The 19,869-nt window shown below is 41.7% G+C and overlaps 1 protein-coding gene across 5 annotated transcripts in view; it reads left to right on the top strand.

Moving 5' to 3' along the window:
- Positions 1 to 3,906: 3,906 nt before the first annotated feature.
- Positions 3,907 to 19,869, top strand: part of FRYL (FRY like transcription coactivator) — a 160,995-nt gene continuing 145,032 nt past the window's right edge. Inside the window, exons 1-2 of one of the 5 annotated variants that reach the window (XM_054290529.1) lie at positions 3,907 to 4,011; positions 17,519 to 17,719. The gene's annotated coding sequence lies outside the window, so the exon portion shown is untranslated. Of the gene's footprint in view, positions 4,059 to 4,936; positions 5,010 to 17,518; positions 17,720 to 19,869 lie in introns of those variants that run through there. The other 4 variants (XM_054290521.1, XM_054290539.1, XM_054290556.1 and 1 more) reach the window with 4 other exon arrangements.

Raw genomic sequence — 19,869 nt, 5'->3', positions numbered from 1 at the left:
TTTCTAATTTACATGAGATTGGAAGTAATTGGTGTAATCAGGCAATCTTTATTTCTGCTTGTCACCTGGGCCCTTGCTAATTAAGCATTCTCCAATACATGACCATCCATGATGCACATTATTAGTCGGAAGGCAAAAGATGTTTGCCTCATCAGCTCAAGACAGTTTTGTTTATGGGACTATAGCTCATTTATTAAAACAACTTATTTCATGCCTTTTTCCACTTATCTTTCTATGCAAAGAATACAGTGGGGTTTAAAATCTTTAACTTTTGTGGGGTAGGACATGCTTATGAATTGCACTTCCTCTAAATAAGGAGCTTCAGTGGGGAGGAAATGGCAATCAGTCTCTTTCGTTGTAGAAAATAATGACTCTGAGCTGCTGTTTTGCTTCTCTATTGTAAAATTGATAGTTATCCATTCGGTTTTCTCACTTCACTGTCTTCATGTTTCTTAGACTTCTAATGGGGAAAAAATTTAAAATAATCCAGCAAACTGGTGAGTTTACCATCCATTCAAAAATCTTTCCTAGTACAGCCTGCTTGTGAGATACTTAAAAGTTTCACCAGGCTACATGCATCCATTTGTTGGCTTACAGCTGCAGTTGTGGGTCCATATGCAGCATCGATGGTAGAGCATATCTACAGCCTTGGCACTTCATTCTCTGTACTCAAGACCAGTTTTTGGAGTTCATTCATTGAAAGAAATGTTAACAAGGACACCTTTTCTGACCCTCTGGTGGTTTTTTTACAACTTCCTTTATAATCATGCTATCTTTCATGCAACTATGAGAATTTCAATTTACAATTGATGATTGCATCATCAAGTCCTTCTGATAAGCATAAAATGTTGTTCTCTTGCAAGGCTTGAGGCTAGATATTTAACCCCTTTCTTGAATACTATTTTCTCTACTTTTTGCTTTAACAGGTGCCATTATGCAATATGCTGAGTTTTGTTTATAAATCTATGCACTGGAGTAGTTCTTAAGAGAAAAACTCTCAGAGATCTTGAAATGTTTGTTTTAACAACAGGCACAATGCTGGTTTGACTGCATTTCAGCAGCTGTTTTATAATTGCTGTTCTGTGTTGTTTTAAACACAAAAATAATAGATTATTTGTAGTAGCACAAAGTTATATATTTTTGGGCCACTTCAAGAGTCAAAATTATTTTTACAAGTATTACAACTCACGTATCTATGCCTCTAAACTTTTTATCTTTTATTACTTAGTATTATGTAAGAATGAAGAATATATTTGAGATTCAAAATACTGTAACAAAAAAACTTGATAGTTTACCTTTAGAAATTGAAATCTTGTGAAGGAGATGCCTAGAAAGAAAAATGAAAACTTTCAAACGATGAGATTCTCTTGAAACGAACTGATTACTTAGGTTAACAAGTTGGAAGGTGTGAAAGTCACACGGTTTCTAATTGCAGTACTTTGCAAAGCAGTGGTGAATATTCAGAACCCTTGAAGGTGGAGCTCAGAGAATGATTGGGGTGAGCTCTGTGCAGTCTATCAAGTGGTTTAAAAGTTTATGTTTCTGATTAATTTTTTTTCATCCCCTCATAACAGTCAATGACAGGTTTTATACAACTCCACTGCAAAACACAGGTGGCCTAACAAATAAGTTTTACAATGCTGTATAAGACATAACTAAAATTATTAGATATATGAAAGAGTTGGAGCAAACACTGATCTGGTAAGGAAAGTCTCCAAAGCAAGTAATGGAAGTGTAGGTGCTCAAGTGCAAAGAACAATGGTGATTTGTTTTTTTTTTGGCTTGGTGCTCTGGACAATATAGAAAATGCAACAGCTGAGAGGTTCTGGTGACTGCCAAGAGTTAATAGGACTGTATTGGAAGAATCTCTCCCTAATGAGGAAATAGCAGTGCCTCATACCAAGAAAAAAGAGCATTGTTGTAACTGCTACAACTGGTGGCAAACAAAGACTCAGTTATTTGCCTGAAGCATTATGGCACATCAGCAAGAACCAAGAGTGGGTGTCTTCGAGGAGCTGATAGTCAAAGCCTCAATTAGTAAGGACTTTACCCACATACATAATGATTGCCATTAATATTAACTGGTACTGTAATGTATTTTGAAAATTACTTTACGTGTTAACTAATCCTTAGAGCTATTTTGTAAAGCTGGCAGGTAAAGGAGCATTTGGGTCTGAAAGTTACATACTTGCTTCAATCAATTGTCTGAAATTATGCACAACACCAGAAGCAATGAATCCTGTTTGTCATGTTAGGTCTTATGTCACCCATGTTTGGACTGTTTGGTACAATTGTTAAAATTCAATAAAAACTACTCCACAAAATTCTTAAAGCTATGGGGAAGAGTTAACCTCAGCTACCAGGAGACTTTTATTTTTTTCCTCTCCTGCTTTCTTTCCCTACTGGCTTCTATAAGTTGATGTACATCATGTGTCTTAAGGGTATGCAGCACGTGGATATAAGTACTTAAACATGGAGGGGCTTTTACTGCAAATAAACTATAATTGTACAAAGTGTGGTACAGAACTTTGAACTTCTAATAGAATTTTTTACAGCTGTTGTGCTGGTGCGTTTGTTCTTTGTACTTTTCACTCAGTTTTCTTAGAAATGCTTATTATAATGCAGTACTTGCATGACAGGCTTATGTTTAACAGTGGGAAAATGTTAACTGCAGGATTCTTTCTAATACTGTTTTGCAAATCTTGTGTTATTTTATCACATTTTACATGTATTTATTTTTTTCTTTCCTCCCGACTCCGTTTTTCTTTAAGGCCGGGAAGCTTTAAGGCACTTTAACAGAAAATATAGTTACTTTTTAACCAGTTAAAATGTTGATGTTGGTACTGTTTCTGTTAACGTTAGCTCCCTGATCTTTGCATTGTTTAGAAATACATTGTTACTTCCAACCACCAGTCCTGTTGTATTAGTGAAATCCCGGCTAGACCCAGTAGCGGCTCCGTTTTCTGAGGATGATGTGAATTATCTCATTACTCCGCCTCGCTGCCAGTGCATTGCGATAAACCTTGCAGCTTGGCTGCTGCGGGAAGCCCATGAAATCAAAGCGAATATCAATGGCCAGAGCGGTGCCAGTGCTGTATGTGCCGTGCGGGTGTGGCGGCAGCGCGCCCTGCCCCGCAGGCTGCCCGGAGCCAGGCTGCTTCTGCGGGGGAAGCCCGGCGGCTCGCGGGGCTAGAACAACGCCAGTAATTCCCGGCAAAAAAACCTGCGGTATCTCAGCATTTGTGCAACTGGCCGCGACACAAATATTTGCCCTTATTCGCTGGGGGGAAGGGCGGGTTTTCCGACCGCTTCCTACGGGCGAAAGGAGCGCCCTGACAGCACGGGCACGGCGCGGCGGGACCTCTGCGGGGCTTCATTGGCCTCAGCCGCCAGGACGCTTCCCTGATGTTTCCCAGGGTGCCCAGAGAGCCGTTTGATTCCCGGCTACCTTGATGATACCGGTCTTCTTAACGGCAGCGATCGGTCCTGCTCTCTCCGGGGTCTCGGAGGCATCCCGGGCATGGCCGGGCCCGCTGCGGGGCTCCGCGGAGCCGCGGGGGCCGGAGCGCTGCCCGGGCGGCCCGAGGGGAGCGGCGCCCTGGGAGTGCTCTGGGGGCGGGCCCGGCCGCCGTCCCGGCCTATCACAGCCACGGGAAGGGGGGGCACCGCCAATCGGGGCCCGGCTCGCCCCTCGTCGCATCGCGATTGGCTGAAGTGTGGAGGGCGGTGCCTCGAGGGCGGGCCGGGCGCTCAGGAGCCAACGGGGAGGGAGCGCGGGGGCGGGGCCTTGTGAGTGCTGCGCGCCTGCCCCAGTGAGCGCCGGGGCCGGGCGGGGCCGTGCGTGCCAATGGGGCGGCGGGGGGGGCGGGAGCGCCGCGCCGGGACGTCGAGGTGCCGGAGGGGAGAGGCGGCGTCGGGATAAAGCCGGCGGGGGATGCCGGTGGCGCGCGTTGTTCGCTGGGTCCCACCGGGGTCACTCTGAAGTGTGGGGGGGACCGCAGCCGCGCTGAGGTAGGCGGCGGCGCCCGGGGCTGCGGCAGCTTCCACCGGCGGGAGAGGTGAGGCGGCGGCGCAGCCGGGATCCGGTCGTGGCTGATCGGAGGGAGGAGGGGGCGCCTTGCCCCGACGGGAGCGGAGCCCGCGGGTTGTGCTTTGCGGCCCCTGGCGCTGGCCCGGCCCCGGTCCTCGCCGCTTTGTTTACGGTGGGGCGGGGAGGGGAGGGACGGGAGGGAGGGCAGCGTGTGGCCGGGCGGCCCTGCCCGCCGTCGCCGCGGGGGCATGAGTAGGGCGGAGGCGGAGCAGGGGTCGGCGGTGCTGCGTGCGCCCGGCCGCCCCCACCTGAGCTCCGGACCTCTTGCCCCGGAGAGACGGAGCCTGCCCCGATCTCCTCCGCGGCCCGCGCTCTGTCTCCTTCCGCCCCTTCCTCCCCGGCCGCGGCCCCACCCGTGCGTGCCCAGCTTCTCAGCCGGCGGCCCCCGGAGCCTCCGGGCTAGGAGCGGCCCTCGCACGGCCCCGCGGGCCGAGCGTAAAGGGGCGGCCGCCGCCGGGCTGCTCCCGTCCCGCGCCCGCACCCGTCCGGCCGGCTCCGGCCGCCCCCCGGGACAGCGGGGCCGCGCAGCCGCCGGGCAGCCACCGCCGCAGGGGATGGCGGGGCTGGGAGCGGGCCAGGCGGGACGGAACGGGGAGGGTGGCACGGAGCCGGGCTTTGTTCCCGGCCCCGCCCCGCCTGGGGGTGCCGGGGGCTCCGTCGGAGAAACGCGCGTCCCGGCTCCTAGTGCGGAGGGCGGCGCGGGCGAGCAGCGACGCCCCCGGCCGCCCGTGCCGCCCTCGGCGCAGCTGGCCCGCTCCCCCGCCTTCGGGGGGAACTTGGGAGACTTGAGCGGCAAACTAGGAGACGTGTGTGCGCTCCGTGTGCGGCGCCTCGCTGATGGAGTCGCTCTGAGGCGCTTTTAGGACCAAGTTTGGCTTCCACTGTTTTTACAGCCTCAGATCCGCGTGCTTGTATAGCTGTAAGTATTGTAGGGGCTTAATTAGTTTTCCCCTCTTCACTTTTACGTGTGTGTTTCTAGTATTTTGGTAATGTGATCATTTTTGTTACTCAGTGGGCGGTTCACTTTGTGTCTTGGCCAGAAATCACTGCCTGACGATCAGGGTAGCTCTAGCTAAAACATCCTAAGGATCAGAGGGAAAACATAAAAAGAAAAAAATCCCTGAAAACCCAACAAACCTCAAATATTTTGGTGGCCACTTATACTGAGGGAGTTGCAAAAACAATTTGCTAATATGATCTTGAGGAATAGTAAGGCAATCTGGAGACAAGGCAGCAAGAGTGTAACCTGGACTTCCTTCAGAATTACAAATCTCAAATGGACTCTAGGCAAGAAATATCCTAAACCAGAAAATGAATTCTTTACTCCTTTGTGCACTCTGTATCTCTGTGCTGCAGACTTCATGGAGTCTGCAGCACAGAGATACAGAGTGCACAAAGGAGTAAAGAATATGGAGTACTATGAGAAAGGTGATTTGCTGCTTGAGGGTTGGGCAAAGAGTGAAATTAACTGTAGTTTCTTAAGAAGTATTTCCTCACCGTGTCATTTCCTCAGTAGGCTCTTTCAGTCGCTTTGCTTCTGTGTTGCTGCTGTCGTGCTGAGGATATGTGCTAAATACTTCAGAATCTTTGTGGAAGATCGCACACCAAGTGCTGTAAAACCGCCCTGATTCTTATCTTGTGACACTATCTCAGGAAGGAAACAAACCACTCTGTAAAAATTGTGCTGCAGGTTTAGTAAGTCACGTATTTAAAGATGAGAACAACATTTTCAGTATCAAAAGCTTCCTTTATCTGTGGTTTGTAGAGGTCCTTAGTGGTGCTTGATGGTGGTTGTTTCCCATAGGCAACCAACTTCCCTGGGCAAATTGCTGCTGTGAGTGACTCCTTATTTATATTCCAAAACTGATTGTAGTTTGGCTGTGTGTGCTGACTTCTCTGGAAGTGGTTTCCTTGGAGCAGAGTGGTGGTATGTTGCTTTGGGATGTTGTAGAACATTGTTGCTGAGCTTCATTTCAAAAGAAAAGTTGTTTAATTCTTCTGTGAGGTTAGTTAAGGTAAAGTTGGAAAATTCAACTAATTCTGTTTCTGTTTGACTGGCCTAAGTGAACCAAAGCATGGTGATAGCTGGTTTTCATGTAATAGCATAACACTTTTAAGAAGGGAAGTTTTAGGTTGTAGAGGCTAAGGCAAAAAGTAGAACTGTTCGTTTTTCTTGTTACTGTATTAACGCTTTGCAGAGTCATCTTCCTAGCTCAATAGTGGTCCTCACATGTTTATTTCACTGTGAAGCTTGTCTTTCTAATTGGGGGTGATAAAATTAATTGGTATGCTGAAAGTTTTTTGCTAATACAGTTGAGATCATGCTGTCTGTATTTGCTTTTTCTAAGAACTTAAGGAGATTATAATTCCCTTCAGTGGCTATGCATCAAGGAAAACAACTTGGAAAACAGTGTGTTCTGCATCAGGCAGGAGTTGCTTATTTTATATCTAGCCTTGTATTTAAGGGGGTTTTGTCTTCATTGTCTTGCCAGGTGAAGACTACTTTGTTATTGCATAAAGGATCAAAGGACAAGTTCAGATTTTTTTGTCTGAGCTCCTTAAGACATGTGAAGGCAAACTTTTCGCTTCAGTGGACTTGAACAATGCAGAACATGGGTGCATAATGTGCTCCTTCTAGATTAGAGTGCCATGAGTTTTTAGCAATTTTGCCTACAATTTGCCTTAGTTTGAAAGAAACTACAGGTATTATGCACGTAATGTCGGAGGAAGGAGCTACATGCACGAGTGGGCTGTGTGAGTTACTGTGAGAAAAATGAGGATAATATTTCAGGGTTTGTGACCCTGTACCTGTGGTTACTGGCCTGCCTTACCAGTAGAAAATGTGATGTAGCTTTTCCTCAGTGAGGGGGCTGCTTGCCTAGCACACGGCCTGGCTGTGGTTTGCTGCTTTCTGCAGCTTCTGTGTGCTCACACCCAAACAACCTTCAGCCTTTACAACTCTTGTATCTGTAATAATCCTCCCAGGAATCACAGTGGGCTGGAGAAGTGTTGCAATGTTAGAAGGTTTCAGAATTCAGCATTATTCTTGTCTGGTCTTGCTCTAAATCCTGATGAACTCCAGTAATAGATGCTAACCAGACTGACTCAGCTAGGGCTGCTTCTGCCTTTCTATATTCTACTAAAAGAGCAATTCTTTCTGGTATTTAGCTTGCTTATCCTCAGTGCTCGACAGTTAATTGTCCAAGTGTCTGTGTACTGCCATATAGCTCTGTCTCCTAAGATTTCTGTTGTCCTCCCTTTCCTTCCTTCCCCTCCCCCAAATCTATTATAATCCTAATTCCCTCTGACATGAGCACCTCCCAGGAAGAATGACTGAATACAGTCTTAAGCAGCAAGTGTCCAATGCCATCACTGGAAGATATCAAAAAGGAAAAAAAAATCCCCTTGAGCTAGTTGAACAACAGTGTTTGCTCTGGATATGGCTTCAGTTTTGAGGGATTTTTGTGTTTATCCCTAGTTTTTTCTAATGATTTATGTTTGCATGCAAAAATAGAAGAGGAACAAGTATTAAAAACAAAACCAAACCTTTTTGAGTTTGAGGTTCTCTGAAATGTCTATGTATTTGATCTGGTGCAAGGACCTGGTGTCCTGACGCCATTGCTGTAAGCTTTGGGGTTTTATTGGTTTGTTCTTTACGTGGGTATTCTTGTCCTTGTCACCAGAAGGAGCATGAATTGTTTTTTGTGGTTAGTGACAATAGTCAAAGCTGAGCTGCAGGGAATTTGCACAGACCTTGTTACAGAAGGACCTTTCTTCCATCATTCCAGCTGCTGCTTTGGCAGCTGGTCCATACAGGTGTGAGAGAACTTTACATTTCAAGAGATGGGGCTGGCCTAGCCTGAAGTAGCTACAGACAAGAGTATCTAGCAGTAGGCTTGGGATATTGACATGCCACTTGAGTGGTGCAGGTGGTCCCTTTGGAATTAGCATGGTGACCTATTTTCTTCTTATTCCCTGTATTCCAGAAAATGGGAGAAGACTCCTGGCTTGGACCTTTTTCTCCCCTCTCTTATTAGATTTTTTTAAGTGAAGTTACATAAGATGGTCATGATAGTAAAACAAGCTTTGTGTGTTTTGTCGGCTGACTATTGGAAGGCTGCTTCAAAACTAAGTAACTGATACTTGGGGAATATTTGCAATTGTATGTTAAAGCAGTTTGTCAGTGGCAGTTGCCAACATTATTTTTCATCTTAGGTAGCAATTTTTTTCTTTTTAATGTTTGTTTCCCCTTATCTTGAGTGTTTTTAGAGAGCAATAGCATAATTTTGCTAAACCAGATAAACCAGACTCTCTCTTGTTCAGGTGAGATTTCTTGTTCACTTTATCATAATAATATGCTGTAATTGCCTTCTTCATGTATTAATTAGTCTTTTTAACATGCATTGGCCAGACTTCTATAAAGTGTTCCAGGGAAAGTTCCAATTGTACTTTATAAAGGTTCTTTAATACTCTGATGGGTGTATCTTGCTGGTAAACCTTAGGGATCCTGTTTTCTTTCCACGGTCCTCTCAAGGTTTCTCTCTGTCTTCATAAACTGCAGCTTATAACAAAAGCTGTTACTGCTCAAGTATATACATTAAGGGAGGAAGAGAATCTGTAGGTTAAATGCAGCTTTAGTGAGTATCACTTTTGCCAGCAGTCCTTGGGGCCCCATATAGTTTGGGCCCCAGTGGGCATGGTGTTAGTCATGCTTGTGCAGAGAGTGTTCAAGGAGCTCAAAGATGCCCCAGCAGCCTGCCAGTAAGCAGGGGAGAGGAGCACAAAATAAAATGGTGTGTGCTAAAAAGATCTGTGGGTTATGGCAAGACCTGCCTTGTCATATGCAATCCCATTTGCTTAGCCTTTCACAGACTTCTTGCTGTTGAACTTCCACTGTTGGCTTTTTGTAGTAGTCTCAAGGACAATAATTGTGTAGGTTTTACCAGCCCTATGCAGTTGTTTGTTTGTTTAGAGTAACTGAATATAATGTTGGATATGTTTATAAAATAAGAGCTGGAGAGAGCATAAAAACTACAAATAGAGATAGTTTTGTTGTACTTGATCCTGAGCATAAGGCTCTAGTAATTCAATGTGGGAGACTGTTAAGAGATTAAATTTTTTTAAAAGTGAAAGAATATCTATAACATAAGGCTTGGGAATGATCTGATAAAATGAGACTTCAGTGATTTCCATTTGAAGCTGATATTGCAAAGAGTGACTTTCTCCATTGGTGTTGTCCAGTTTTGCAAAATAAAGAGGCATCTTCTTTTGTAAATGCCATGTCCTAAAGAGGACTTGGAACTAAGAGTAGACCTGGACAAAGGCTGATTCTCTTTAAAGGCATTAGCATGGGAAATAGCTGAAGTGTTCCTAGTAATTTTTATCTGTCTTTCATGAGAATAGTCCTTATCAACACCACTTCTGCTCTTGTGCTAAATCAGAAAGAACTGCTGAGGTTGTGCTCGTGGCAGCTGGACATATTGACGTTGACAGAATTTTCATGATTTTTAATTGAACTAATCTAATCTGCCAGTAATGCTGGTTATGTTAAAAAAAATTGCTACAAGCAAAAATACTAAGCTTTCTACCTCTGCAGACATCATCCAAAACCAATGTCATCCAAAAAGCTGAAGAACTACTGCCCTGTGACTGCTGACTGGCCTGGTTCTTCTCTGGGACAGGGTGATGAGTAGTCACTGGTCCCACCCCACATCAGCCCATAAAGAGAAAGGAGTTGCAAATGAGTGCTCTTATTCTTTGCAGGAGTAACAGTACGTGTAGGTCTCCCTGACATCTTCACTAGGATACGGCAAACCTGGTGGTCTGTTTCTTGACACAGAAATCATGGAGATCTTGCCCCATTCCCTCTGTTTCTTCAGCTGTGAGCCTACCACTGCCACCCTGTTTGAAATTACTTTGGTGGTGGATGTTGCATATAAAATTAGGGATCAGAGCTGTCTTTTCAGATGGAGTTGATACATGTGTTTGTGTGTATATTTATATGTATTTACAGGCACCTACCTGCAGAATTGATAGGTGAATAGCTAGAGAGGGTGAGAGTGGTGGATAGTAAGTGTGGGAACAGCAAGTGTGGGTAAACAGAAGTACAAAAGAAATAGAACAAGCTTTTGGTGCAGGAAACAGTGAGATTTTACCTACACATTCCTTTAACACTTCAGTATAATTTTGGGCCTTTGCTGTAGTAGGGGAAGAATGAACCTTATTTCAAAGCATTTATGAGCACTTCTTTTCCTGTAAGTCATGAGCAGGCTATGATATTATAGTCTGTAATTCAAAATCTGTAAACAAACCATCAGGCACAGATTGTACTTGTATTTTTGTGGTGCTGAGATAAATTGTGTGCAACTGATTTGATCCTCTTGGAAACCCAACCTTTTTTCTCCTGGGAGAATATCTAAAGAAGGTATTGCACTGTATGGCATTCTGTGTTATGCCATAGTGTGAGTTGTTGTTCTCTTGTCTTGCCTTCTTAAATTAAGAATATTTTCAGGTATGTCCTAGTCTCCATAATTTGCAAGTAGCTTTTATTGCATGTTCCCATCAAACCATATCTAGTATATAAAACTTTTACGTAAAACTTAGGTAGTTTAAGGGCATAAAATCTTTGTGACTGTAGCTCAGTGATACAAATATTCCAAGTTGAAGTACTGACATATGTTAGGGACACAAGACATTCTGAATTTTGCAGGTGGCTGTTTGAAAACTACTATGTGATTATTATGGGAAGACTAGAATGTAGAGAGAGAGAAATCACTAGGGCGTTCTTAACGTTTTGTGCCTAGAAACAAGAAGGATAATTCAGCTACTTTAATGTTTGTTATTGTTATGCTGGAGAATGCAGACTGGCCTCATTTGAGCTTTTTTTTAAAGTGAAAAAGCAAGTTCATATCTCACCCTGTGTAAATATAGACTCTATGAACTCTACAGTTTAAGAAAAAAGAGGAGGTTGAATGGTCTGCAGGTACAACAAAATCCCCATTCTGATCATTGCAGTTCAAAAGCAGTTAGCACTACTGCTTTTTATGCAGTATTTGTATTCTACTTCCAGAGGCCAGAGATAATTGCACTAGGTTGGGATATATCACTTGGAATGTTTTTCTGCAATGGCTTGAGTGGCTAAGAAATTTGCTAACTGGTGTTATACTTGCTGTATTATACATTATTGATGTTCTACTTCAGTGTTGTCTGGTCAGCATATTGGAAGAACTACTGGTGTTTTATATGTAGGACCTTAGTTTAAGCTCTGTTGAAGATGCTTTGAGGGCAGGAAGTGGGGAAGGCAGCTGCCTGCTTTGTTCGAAGGAGTAAAGAGGTGAGATGTTTTTTGGTGTGGGTGGAGCAGTGGGGAGTTGTTATTTATTTATTTAATTCATCCAGACCTTGGTACTGAATGTGCATAAAGTTCATGTTGGTTCTTCCTAATGTTATGTCATAACTAGCAAGCATTTTTCTTTGTATAGATACAGTAACAGAAGTGGTCAGTGTTTTATAGTTTTTGGAACTTTTAAAAAAAGAGAATGTATTTTGAGCCTTAATAGTCTGTTAAGGGAAGAAATGTTCTACATAAGATGTTAATTTTTTTATCATTGCTTAATTTCAAGTGCTTGAACCCTGCTAGATGGTGATGTCCAAAAGCTGATTGAATAAAAAGGGATTGTTGTCTTTGCTTCGAGATACTTTCAAAAATAGGAAATTGCCAAAAGCAGTTTGAAGGTGTGATGTAAGGTCCTGTTCTTTGGATCTAATTTATTTAGTTTCAGGCTCATTTTTAGTTTAGCTGTGCTTGCAATTTATTTTGTAAAAAGGGAAAAAAGGAGTTTAGTTTCTAAAGCCATTTAGCATTTTTTTGCATTTCTCAGTTGTTGCTTAGTGGTGGTGTAGGGGTCAGAGTTTAAAGCTTCTGGCCTACACTGCACACTCATTGAAGTTCTCACTTTTCCTGTGGTGAAACTTTGTTAATAGAGGTGATGGTGAGCAGTGTGTTCAGATAAGTGCAAACACTCCAGACACACTGCTGTGCTTTATTGTTGAGGGCTGCAGTGCATCTGAAGAGAGCATGATGGTGTTGCTCTTGATAAGGGTCTGCTGTTTTCCCTTCCAAGCACACGTGAAATAAGAAGGCACAGATGAGGATTAAATTCTAGGGGACATAAGGTTAGCCAAGCTGGGGTCTTACTCATTTCTTCTCTTGGAAATACTATACAAACTTAGTTTTAGCTGTTCTCCTGGTGGAAGCAACATTTCTTTAAGTTAGTTTGAACACCTGAATTGCTTACAACCTCTCATGCCAAGAGGAAAGAACTGTGATTTCTTGGTCCTCTGCAGATCACTTGCAGATTGAACACTTGCAGAGAAAGTATTTCTCTGCTGCAGTTTCTTGAAAAGCAGCAGAGAAATACTTTCTCTCAGATTGCTAGTCCAAATTAATGGTGTAATAAAAGATAGTTAAGGTCACTTTTTGGGGGACCCAAAATATTTGGTTCCATACTACAGCTGAGGAAACACTCCTCTAAACCAACAATCAGAAAATAGCAGGGGTAAAGGAGCAATCAGAGGGCATTAGCACCTTGGAAAGGTGTAACTGCATCACTGCTTTCTGAACGCAGTGGGTTCCTTGCCTTGTGGCACTAGTAAAGACAATTTTTCTAGAGAATAATCTGACAAACCGGAAAGGTCTTAGGCCTAGATGGAAATACCCATTCTCCTGTGGTAAAAACAGTCTGAGTTTTGGCATACTCCTAATACTGTTAAATGAGTCTCCAAAAGTGAAAAAGTTATGGTAAAGAGTCTATCAACAGGCAGGCCCTGACCCAGTGGATAAAATTTGGGATTCACTTACTCAGTCCCTTTTCATGCTAACTAAGGAAAAGAGAATTCAAACAACCCATTTTAAGTTTGAGTTATCACGGTCAAATTATTACATATTTAGTACCAAGCCCTCAAATTTATCTTGCAACTCCTTCTTCACTACAAACAGAAGCATTTTCAATTGAACTTTATCAGTTTGTAAATGGAGAGCTATTTGTGATTCTTGGAAGAAGAAAGTGTTGAACCAGTAAAGCATGTGTAGTTCTCAGGTGCAGGTGGTTGGCTATATTCCAAAGATTTGTTATGACTGAGATAGGCAGTTTTTTCTTCTTGCCTTTTCTTCTTCATGAATCCTTTTAGGTGATCTTGATATGTCTTATGAGTGTTATCTCATTTCCATATCAGTCATGTAAAAGCTGAACCTGCATTAATTTTGTACCAATGATCTAGGCATCTTCCAGTTGCAATATTTGTATTCAATGAAGTTCTCCCTGCCCAAGCCCCTGAAGGCTTGGTTTTTGCATTAGTGACCCTGTGTCTCTCCTGTTTACCACTTTTGTGGTTCCTCACTCAACTGATTAATTGATCCTCAGTTAATTGTTCAGCAGCCACCCAGCCTTGCTGGTTGTGTGGATTGTGGAGTGGAAAAAAAGCTGTTTTTTAGTAAGGAGATGGTTGGTGAAATTGGGAGAATATTGCATGACTACTGTGTTGTTGACAGCTTTTAGTAGCACTCAGTTCATCATGTAGCATTTTTAGTTTGTGGTGTTGATTATTGTTATACACTGTTAATATACTTAAAACTTTTACAGGAAGCAAAAGAACGAAGTTGTTACTAAAAATCTTCTGTTGATACACAGTGTGCTGAGCATCAGTAAGGAAATGGAGTAGATTTGAATAAAAGGAGCCTGGGAAACTTCATTCTCCCTTTTTATTCTTAGGACATCCAGTTTTATGAAGTAATTAGCTTAAAAGTGGCTTCTGTCATATTCAGGTGCTCTCCAGCTCTTCTTTTTGCTATTTCTGATGTCAGTCACCAGTATCACTTACTTGGGAGGATAGCAAGCCATAAGCTCAGTATAGTCTCAGTAGTGCATGCTGTTGCTGAGGAAAAGGTTGGGAGAAAAGGGAACTGGTCAGCCCCTGGAAATCTTTCAGGCTTCTGGTATCATTTTCCCGTGCTGTAGTGGAAAAAATGTGTAATTGGTCTGTAACAGGGAAGTCTTGTATAAAGTCAATGTGTTGTATAATAAATCTAGTTTATAGTTAACATTGTTAACTACAGTTAACATTTATAGTTAACAATATTTTCTTGTTTTCATACCTCCTGTATGAGGAGAGGTGGTGTTAGCTGACAAGAGGACCAGAGCTCACCAGGGGTGGTGTGTTATCTCAGGAGTGCTTGTGACAATAGGTTACTTAGCTCTAGAAAAAGCTGAGGTTATGGGTAAGCCACAGGTTTGGGTGACCATAGTGCCATTGTGTAAATGTTTTCCGCTAAACTCCAAGCTTCTTCTTGTAATTTTTCAAATGATGTCATAAAAACTGATATAGTTCCTTTCTGCCTTTGTTTTACCTGTGTAAAAGCCAACAGTGTATTGAAGCCTGGTTAGGGTTTGTAGTGTGGAAACACCACTTCTAGCAGATGGGCTAAAACTATTACTATATCTTTCTGTCTTTTGAAGTATCATCTTAATAATTTTTTTGGGCCTGTAATTGTGAAGAAGGCTCTAATTTAGTGTGTTGTGTGTATCTTCTTAAATGAAGTTGCTGATACTTGGATTTCCAGCAACATTAGTATTAATCCCCATCCCTGAAGTTTTTGGAAGTGATCTGCTGTACCCCTCTCCTACACTTAGCAATGTGTGCTGAATTGGAGCATGTTAATTGCTGCTCAAAAGTTAAAGTTGAGTTCCATCTTGCACAACAAGTAGCCAACATTATAGCTGCTGCTCTGTGAATATAATACAACAGCTTGAAAAGAATGCTCCGTGAACACTTTTCCTTACAAAAAAAAAAAAGCTTTTGTAATTAGAAGTTACATGTGCTGTTACTTGATCAGATTTGAGGTTGGCAGAATTTTTATTTGTGTTTTCCAATTCAGGTTGTTGGAGGATTCTTAATTCTTTTAGATATGAAAACTTGGAGGTAGCATCAGTTTTCTTTGTACTATTTTTTGAACCTTATGATAGCAAACCTCCTGTATTTTCAGCTTTGTTATGTTTCTTTTTTTCATGTTCTGCTCCTTAACTTTTCATAAATCTTCTGTAGGGGTGAACCCTAAACACTGAAACTATACCTGTGTGATACCTTTGACTTCAAATCTGATAAATATAGTTATATTTTAACTTGTCAGCTGCCATTAGGAAATGAAGCCAAATGAACCAGCAATATGCTGTAGGTACTGTAAGCTTCCCTGGCATCTGTTGGAGACTTTTGACCTTTTTGCTACCTTTACTAATACTTTATTTTTCCTGTAGTCTGAGTTAATCTGATCAGATTGATTCTGTAGAATACCTCAGGTTGTATTCAAATCCAGCTGTAGTTGTTCTTGAAGTTCTGGGCAGCAGCTACAATATGAAATTCATTATTGCCCAGTGTGCACAAAAAAACTTGAGTACATTGCATGGGTTTTTGTGGGCTTCTGGCCTCTTCCCAAACAGTCAGCTAGCTGAACTGACAGTGCCTTCCTAAAGCTTGGACAGTCGAGTCAGTTTTCAGCTTAACTTTATTTCCTTCCTTAAGCAGCTGGGCTGTTGGGTGGTGGTGTGGTGGGAGGGGGAGGTTGAATGTGGTGTGGTAAAGAAGGAAGATTTGTATGTATTTCTGTGTGTTTGCTCTGAAGGCAGCAAGCAGGGAAGCCTCTAATGAGAATGGATTATGTACCTGTGAATGTTTGTTTTGCTTGAGGTGGTGAGCTAAAATGCCAGCATATGCCAGGGTGGTTTCTGTCTGGGTATTCTGTCAGTTTTGGGGAGGGTGATAATGCACGGGTTTGATTGTGTTCAAGTGCTGTTCCCAGTGATTGTATTAGGGGAGGAGTTAAAGGACAGCTGACCCACTCTCTTTCAAACTGGGGCAAATGGAAGGTTTGGCATGAATTGAAAAAAAGTATTGCTTACTTTTAATAAAAAAAAAAAAAGAGGAGCAAAAAGAGGAGAAAAAAATGGAATTGTTCAGTTTATTGATGTAGCTAGGATGCAAGGTGATTGTTTTCTGCACAGCAGAAATATATGTTAACTTATCCTAAGTGTCTGAAGAAGTAAAAGTGATGTGGATTTGACTCACTGCACTGTCAAATGCGCAGACTACGGAAAACAGTTGACATTTTTATTAAAGTGTTGCAAAATTTAACAGGTAAAATTCACAGTCAGAATTTTGTCTGTCTTTAAATGCTTCCCTTTGTACCTGGTCAAGTCTTTGAATTACTTGACTTCCTTTTCCAAGGGATTATGTAATGCATTCCCAATTTATATGTAAACATCAGGTTGCCTCCTATTTGCAAAAGTTTATCTAATTTTCTTGCTTGTCTCACAGTCCCACTTTTAAGCTCTCTTACATGTTAAAATCTTCAGGATGTGGCTTTTTACTTTTAGATTGCACTTATATGGGTCTCTCTTTTGTATTTTTGGAAACACTAATTAAGAAGTGGAACAAATTGTACATAAAAGAATTGATGATGATGATTGAATAGTTCACACATACTTAAAGGAAACTACTACATTTGTGCTGCATCAGAGCACTGAAAATCATGTTGGATGTACAGGGTTTTTTACAGTTTTTTTCTGGAGAATTTTCAAGCTATGGAATTTTAAAATTCCTGGAATTTTTCAAGCTACGAATTTTATAAAGAAGAAAAAAAAACCTTCCCCCTATAAACTAGATGTTCCGGAGTGGTGGACTCTGCTGCATGATGAGACTTGTTAAAAGCAGTTGAAAGTGCTTGATCTGTCTTCAGGGTAAATTTAAAAATACTAAAGTGCTTTCTTTTACTGTAGTTTGGCACTGTAGAAGAACAAAAAGAAACTGCTGCCTAGGCAAGTTGTGGCAAGTATGTCAGCTGCATACAAACTTCTATTGTGAAGGAATCTGCTGAAGTTCTCAAGGCTTTGTTAGGAAGACCCAGCTCTGAAGTATTTTGTTTCTTTTTCTGACCACATCCTCCTGCTAACTGAGCAGATGAAAAAAAAAAAACCCAAAAATCAGAAAAGAAATTAATAAAAGGACTAATATGAAAAAATTGATTCAGAATTACTTGCATTTTAGAATGGTTAGATATGGTTAATAAAAATATGATTGTAACTAAAGTGCAATTAAAACCTTTCATAAGGAATGGATGCATGTAGAATATGCTGAGCATGGGAAACCAGATGTTATTTTGGTGTCAGTTTTAATTTTTCTCTTTCATGGGGAAAAAAATCATTAAAAATAATTAGCTTCTGAGCAGAAGAGCAATTTTGAAGACAAATGTAACAAATAGATTTTTCTGGTTTTTGACTTTTAAATGATAAATTTAGGATTCTAAAGCATTGAGAAATTGTTGACATATCTGTTAAATGTCTAAGGTTTGATTTTTTTTTTTTCTCATTTCTTTTTCAGAGTTTTGTATTTCATTTGTCTGTACTGTGTTTGGAGATCTTTCTCCAGTTTTTGGCTACACACCAGCCGACTCAAAGCTGTTTACATCTTTGTCTACTCCTACATCTCGAAGCACAACGTTGGACTCGTGGGGAAAATGTCTTGATGGATCCAACCTAAGTGTGGTAGCTCTCGTCAGTGGTTAACAATGGCTTCTAAGTGGTAAGTCTTTCTCACGGTAGTGTCATAAATAGATTTTCATCTATCTCTTTCTGTTTTGCTTGTCTGTGTTGTACTGTGAACACACCTTGGGCTGCTACTTCAGCTGTCAGTTGTCTGACTAGAAGTCTGTCTGTACTGTGTTCAGCCCAACAAGAACATTTGTTTTAATACGGTGCAGTGACTGACCATGGCCAAAAGTGAATGCCTGAGGAAGAGGTCAGGAACAAGGCAAATAGCCTCCCTGTCGTCTGTGTGGGGACTTCCGAAGCCAGATGTGGTTTCTGTGCAGTTAGTAATTCTCGAATTGTCTTGAATCGGTATTTCTTTGTGTAATTTCTGCATGTTCAACAGGTCTCTCAAGTTCTCTTTCTCGAGGGTCGGTGCTCCGCGCGGGTGGGAGTTGGTGGGAGCGGGGCCCTCCCGCCTGTGGGTGTGCGGGCGGGCGGGCGCCTGCGCGCTGCCCCCCTGTGGCTGCGGCCGGTACTGCAGCCCGTTGGCTGGGCGGTCATGGAGCGCCTTGGGCTGGAAGGGACCTCTGGTTCCTCAGTCAGAGTTCTCAGTCCTCAGTCAGTGCCATGTACAGATGCTCGTTTCTTTGCTGCTTTGCATGGAAGGATTTTACCTTAGGAAATTTACCTTAGGATTTTCCAGTAGGAAATAGATAGGCATTGATGCCAAGTACAGGGCAACTATTGTCCCTAAAGCACTTCTGAGCTGAAATGAGTATGGATAGATCCAACCAACATCTAAACTGTCCTTCAAAAATAACATAACACACTGCTTTTCTATAGTCAAGTGGTAAAACTGATAGACCGTGCTTTCTTTGGGCCTTTGAGAGCAGAGGGTACATTGGTGTGACAGGACGAAAATATTGAAGTGCTGTTGTTGATATTATATTTACTATGTGGACTTTTGTATTCAAGAAAATTTTATTATTTATATATTCTATAGTATTTTGTAGAATGTAATAGAATATTTTATTACTAACTGCCATTAATAATTAGAATATATATGTTATATAATATTTACTCATAGCTCTCACTTTCCTCTATTTTTTATTGTTCTATATATTCTGTGCAGAAGAAAAGCTTGGACAGAAGAAAAACTTACAGTAAAAAATTATAGTAATGTTCTCAAACCCTCTGCCTCCATTGTTCTGCTTCATTTAAAAGATTGATTTGGAGTTCCTCCTGTAATGTTCAAAGATGTACTTGCCATTCTTGAGCAATAGCAAGATATGGTGTATAAGGTAAACTTCTGCAGCAACAAATCTATTATACATTGAGAGAAAGAATACTTCAGTACAAAAATAATTATGGTATAAAATTCTAACAAAGCACAGTTAAGGAGGTCAGCACGTTACATCACTGGAAATGAAAAAAGTAACAGAAGAAAACATGGTACATGATATACTGGAGATGTTTAAAAACGAATCAGGTTTTTAACAAATCAGGTTTAAAACAAATATTCTTAGTACTGGGTCCTCAGCTTTTCTATCTATTGTCTTCTGTAATAAAAGCCTATTGTGTTTTCTACAGGCAATAAATGTTTGGGGTGTTAGGTGTTGTTTTTGTTTTGCACTTTGAGGAAGTGGTCTTTCAGGGTCTATTTTCCTGTTGGAGAATGCACAGAAAGTTTTATGCAAGTGCATTCCTTTAGAAATATGGGTGATAGGGAGAAATAATACAGATGGAAATATGTGCCAGTTGCCATTCTTCTTCGGTGTTGCTAATTTACCTGCAGTCAGTTTCCTGATCCACCTTGTTGCTCAGGGCTTTGTCCAGTCAGGTCTTGAAAAGCTCTCATGGCTTCTCTGCAGAATTTTCTGGAGCACCAGTGATGCTGAGAAACCTATTTCTGTAAAAGCAATTCCTGAACATATTCAAAATAAGAAATGTGCCTGTTAATACTTCACAAGCATTTTTGCAGGTGTAGCAAATAAGTTTGGTTAATTTCTTTTCCAGCATTATTAATTGAGGATCATCATGAGGAGAAAAAGTATAGTGGTTTTTTAATGCATTTTATTTAAAAACAAATATTTCTTATTCTTCCTTTTGTTTTTTCTTCTCCTTAAATAATCATTTAGGATTAAAGAAGTACTTATTAGTCACTTGATAGTCTGCTCAGCAGTTTCTTTAGTTTGGTCAATA

The sequence above is a fragment of the Melozone crissalis genome, unplaced genomic scaffold, assembly GCF_028551555.1.
Source record: "Melozone crissalis strain CALT ecotype California unplaced genomic scaffold, PUWL_Pcris_2 ptg000006l_1, whole genome shotgun sequence".
In the NCBI taxonomy this organism is placed as follows: Eukaryota; Metazoa; Chordata; class Aves; order Passeriformes; family Passerellidae; genus Melozone; species Melozone crissalis.
Note: the sequence above shows the minus strand (reverse complement) of the source record. Positions and strands in the feature narration are given on the sequence as shown.